Genomic DNA, 5140 nt, shown 5'->3' with positions numbered 1-5140 from the left:
TCCGGTCCAAGTCCGGTCCAAGTCCGGTCCCGTCCGGGATGCGGGGCTCGTACGTCTCCAAGTTTCGGTCTGTGAGATCCTGCGTCCGTCTGCGGCTGCGCGTACTTGGCCCCGCCCCTGTAGTGACGCAGAGGGGTGGAGCCTCAGAGCTTTATTATTATATGTGGAGAGGGCATTATGAGGGGTCAAAGTCACAAACATTACATTGATCTATGTATTTGAAGTAAATGTGTTAATAATGGTCACAATGGCCACAAATAAGTACAATGTTTATGTCTATAATTTAGTTAAAATAGAGGGTATTGTTCAGTAATAAAGGAAATGACGGTGGCACTGCCTCCTACAGCTAAAGAGCCCCCCCTCCCCTCACACAACCTTTAATAGAAGTGTTATCAGTTAAAAACGATCAGAAAGTATATGATACTATTCACACACACCACTCACTCTTATTGAATAAATCAGAAAGTCTAAAGAGAACTGATCTACACCTTCAGTTGTGACACATTGGTCCGTTGCGTGGTGACGTGCAATGCCGCCTCACCAGATCAGAGAGTTACGCCCCTGCTAACACGGCTAGTGTGCCTGAGGCTGGGAATCACAGTTCTTCTGTGCTGGAAAAAAGGGCTCGCGTCGGCCATTTAAGACCAGGCTTAAAACGTTCCTCTTTGAAATGGCTTATAGTCAGGCCAGTTAGGAACAGAAATATAAACCCAACTCTGTAAATCTAAGGTAAATGAAGTTGTATATTTTGTTCTGAATGTTCCGAAAATATTTGAGAAATGTCTTTTGAGAGACACGTGACACAAATTAGCGGCGGTGGTTGGACAGGTAAATGCAGGAACGTTTTTTTTGACGCCTCCAATGGTCCGATTCCAGACCGAGACGCATTCAAACAGAATGTGGGCGGGGCTGGCGGGTCAGGCAATAAACCCACAGCTTCAGCTCCGCTGCCCTAGGAGCAGCTATGGGGGAAGTATGGCAGCTTGAGCTCTATCCTCTGCTTCTGACTTCTTATTCTATCAAACAATATGTAATATTTACTTATTTACTGTTAATATTTATATTTACTGTTTATTTCCTTTTCTTTTCTCAATCCCTTCCATCTCTGAGGGAGTGCAACAGGCACCTGTGACCCAGATGCTCCTCGAGTCCCCGGTGAAGCGGTCTCTACCCCATATGGACAGTCCTTCATCTGCCTGGAAGAACTGGTTCTCCTCCAGAAGAACTGGTTCTCCTCCTGCAGAACTGGTTCTCCTCCTGAAGAACTGGTTCTCCTCCTGAAGAACTGGTTCTACTCCTGAAGAACTGGTTCTCCTCCTGAAGAACTGGTTCTCCTCCAGAAGAACTGGTTCTACTCCTGAAGAACTGGTTCTACTCCTGAAGAACTGGTTCTCCTCCTGAAGAACTGGTTCTCCTCCGGAAGAACTGGTTCTACTCCTGAAGAACTGGTTCTCCTCCAGAAGAACTGGTTCTCCTCCTGATGAACTGGTTCTCCTCCAGAAGAACTGGTTCTCCTCCTGAAGAACTGGTTCTCCTCCAGAAGAACTGGTTCTCCTCCTGAGTGGCTCCAGCTCCAGTCTCCCTCGTGTCCGTCTGTGAGAGTCAGATCTCTCCTTCACTCTGGAACTCCTCAAGGTTTCTACTTTTTCCCAAGGAGGTTTTTTGTAGTTCTTCCTGGCCGAGAAGGAGGGTCTAAGGACAGAGGACTCTGGGACATCGTTCCTTGTCCCTATGGACATTGTTTAATTCGTATTTCACCCAGAGGCAACTGTTGTTGTGATTTTGGGCAATTTTGAACAGGTGGATACTCTTGCGGTTTTTCTGCATAGGAAGGGAGAGACAATATAACTAATCATCAGTTATTGCTCATGATGTCCGAAATAAGACAAAATACAGCATGATATGGAATCTTTTAGAGCCGAGGTGATTCCTGCGGTGTCTGCTGCGGTGGCCGCTGAGCTGAAGGCCAGAGGTGTAACCAGAGCATGCATGGACAAACACAACAGCGTGTGAAAAATAAGATCCTGGATTTGTCCAGATTACATCAACCTAACATGAGGCTTGTGAGCATAGAAGAAGGAGAAGAAGGAAAGGATAAAAAAGCTTTTTGGAGAAGATTATTCCTGAGCTCCTTGATGACTCAGGAGTGGAAATCTTTATCATAATCGAAAGAACCAAGTCCAGCAGTTGATAAAGCATGAGGCCTGATTATGAGGTTTCTAAACGATCGTGTCAAGGAACGTGTCTTGAAGGCTGCAAGGGTTAAAGGAGACCTCCAGGGTTAAAGGAGACCTCCAGGGTTAAAGGAGACCTCCAGGGTTAAAGGAGACCTCTAGTACAATGGCAAACGTATCTTCTTTGCTCCAGATATTCCATACAAAGTGTGTCAACAACGACAAAAGGAGGAGAAAGCTGAGACATGGATTATCTTTTCCCGTGACTCTTCTGGTGACTTTTGAAGGTAAAAAAGCATGTGCTCAGAACACCAGGAGAAGCAGAGGTGCTCCTCAGAACACCAGGAGAAGCAGAGGTGCTCCTCAGAACACCAGGAGAAGCAGAGGTGCTCCTCAGAACACTCCTCAGGACACCAGGAGAAGCAGAGGTGCTCCTCAGGACACCAGGAGAAGCAGAGGTGCTCCTCAGAACACCAGGAGAAGCAGAGGTGCTCCTCAGGACCAGGAGAAGCAGAGGTGCTCCTCAGAACACCAGGAGAAGCAGAGGTGCTCCTCAGGACACCAGGAGAAGCAGAGGTGCTCCTCAGAACACCAGGAGAAGCAGAGGTGCTCCTCAGGACACCAGGAGAAGCAGAGGTGCTCCTCAGAACACCAGGAGAAGCAGAGGTGCTCCTCAGGACACCAGTAGAAGTAGAGGTGCTCCTCAGGACACCAGGAGAAGCAGAGGTGCTCCTCAGAAGACCAGGAGAAGCAGAGGTGCTCCTCAGAACACCAGGAGAAGCAGAGGTGCTCCTCAGGACACCAGGAGAAGCAGAGGTGCTCCTGAAGAACATGCAAAACACAGAGAACTGAAGAGTACGAGAGATGGAGCCACCAGTGTGGAGTATGTGAGTTCGGGTTGTGGTCACACGGTGATACATTTCTGTATATTTGAAGAGACTGATGATATCCATTTTCTTTGGCTTATCCGGGGCCGGGTCGCGGAGGCAGCAGGCTAAGCAGGGACTCCCAGAATTTCCCCTCCCCAAACACTTCTTCCAACTCTTCCGGGAGGATCCCGAGGCATTCCCAGGCTAGCCGAGAGACAAAGTCCCCCCCGGTGGGACATGCCCGAAACACCTCCCGCAGGAGGCATCCGGAACAGATGCCCGAGCCACCTAAGCTGTCTCCTCTCTACGTGGAGGAACAGCAGCTCTACTCCGAGCTCCTCCAGTGTGACCGAGCTCCTCATCCTATCTCTAAGGGAGCGCCCAGCCACCCGGCGGAGGAAACTAATTTTGACCGCTTGTATCTGCGATCTTGTCCTTTCAGTCATTACCCAAAGCTCATGACTATAGGTGAGGGTAGGAACGTAGATTGACGGGTAAATCAAGAGCTTTGCCTTTCAACTCAGCTCCTTCTTTACCACAACAGTTCAATGCAGCGACCTCGTCACTGCAGCTGCTGCGCCGATCTGCCTGTCAATCTCCAGTACCCTGGAATAGACCTTACCGGGGAGGCTGAGGAGTGTGATCCCTCTGTAGTTGGAACACACCCTCCGGTCCCCCTTCTTGAACAGAGGGAGCACCAGCCCGGTCTGACAGTCCAGAGGCACTGTCCCCGACCACCACGCGATGTTGCAGAGACGTGTCAGCCAAGACAGTCCTACAACATCCAGAGACTTTAGGTACTCAGGGCGGATCTCATCCACCCCCGGAGCCACCGAGGAGTTTGCCAACAATCTCAGAGACTTCAGCTTAGGTGATGGACGAGTCAGCCGCTGAGTCCCCGGTCTCTGCTTCCTCTTTGCCGGTTTGCCAGAATTTCTTTGGGGCCGACCAATAGTCCTCCTTCATGACCTCCCCAAACTACTCCCAGCCCCAAGTTTTGCCTCTGCAACAGCACAAGCTGCGGCACGCCTTGCCCGTTGATACCTGTTAACGGCCTCAAGAGTCCTACAAGCCAAAGAGGCCTGATAGTCCTCCTTCATCAGCCTGACGGCATCCCTTACTGCCAATGTCCACCACCGGATGCGAGAGTTGCCGCCACAACAGGCACCGGAGACCTTGCAACCACAGCTCGGAGTATCAAGAATTAAAATCAATGGTCATCTGACCATAACTTAATCAGTCACTCACTACACTGTTTTTTTCTGCACCACATCTGTAAATTAAACTGTAAATGTTTTTTGCACATTGTAAGCCTTTTTCATTTTCATCAAATAGCAGATTTAAATTGTTTTTCTTTAATGCATGACCTTTTTGATTTAATATAGGTTGTGATGTGATGCATTTTTTTCAAGAACCAACTTTAACATACAAAATACAGAGTACAGCTTCAAAATAAGCCTAGCATTTGAGAGCTGTGGCTCAGCCTCCTTCATAAAGTTTCACCAGCATTGTTCTACTCACATGGTCAAAGTGTCCTGTGATAATACATCCACCTGACGCAGAGCTCTCCTCCTCTCATCTCCACCTGCTCGGTCCTCTCGCGTATCACCGCTCTGCAGCGGCTGCTTGGCTATGCGAGGGCCGCCAAGGCTGACAAGGGCCCAGCGGTGCTGCTCGTCTCCTCTATAGGTGTGCTTCACACAACAGGAACACTACAGGTGTTATCTTCCTGTCGATGTTTGGAAGAGGTCCACTCTTGTCTTATGTCAATAGGACAAGAGTGGACCTCTGACCGCTGATTGTGCACCTACGTGCACAATCAGCTTTTTTATCTCAATGTGTGGCCAAATCATTAGGAAAGAGTGACGTTATTTCAGAAACAGTGGCGCTGGGAAAAGAATGTGTGTTGATTTTTCATGTGTCAGATATGTCGTTAAAAGTGTAAAAATGTTCTTATTAAAAAGCAAAATAAATAAGGAAAGCAGATATAGCAAGCTGGAGCAAGCAGGAACGCAACTGCACTGAGGGATTTACACAGGTACAGCCTTTGGTGTTTTGGTGTATCTACCTGCGTTGCACCAATGAAATTTCCCCATG

The sequence above is a fragment of the Eucyclogobius newberryi genome, unplaced genomic scaffold (genome assembly GCF_026437365.1).
Source record: "Eucyclogobius newberryi isolate DKJ021-1_F unplaced genomic scaffold, fEucNew1.0.hap1 SCAF_13, whole genome shotgun sequence".
NCBI lineage: Eukaryota > Metazoa > Chordata > Actinopteri > Gobiiformes > Gobiidae > Eucyclogobius > Eucyclogobius newberryi.
The sequence above is the reverse complement of the archived record's forward strand: the minus strand, read 5'-3'. Positions refer to the sequence as shown.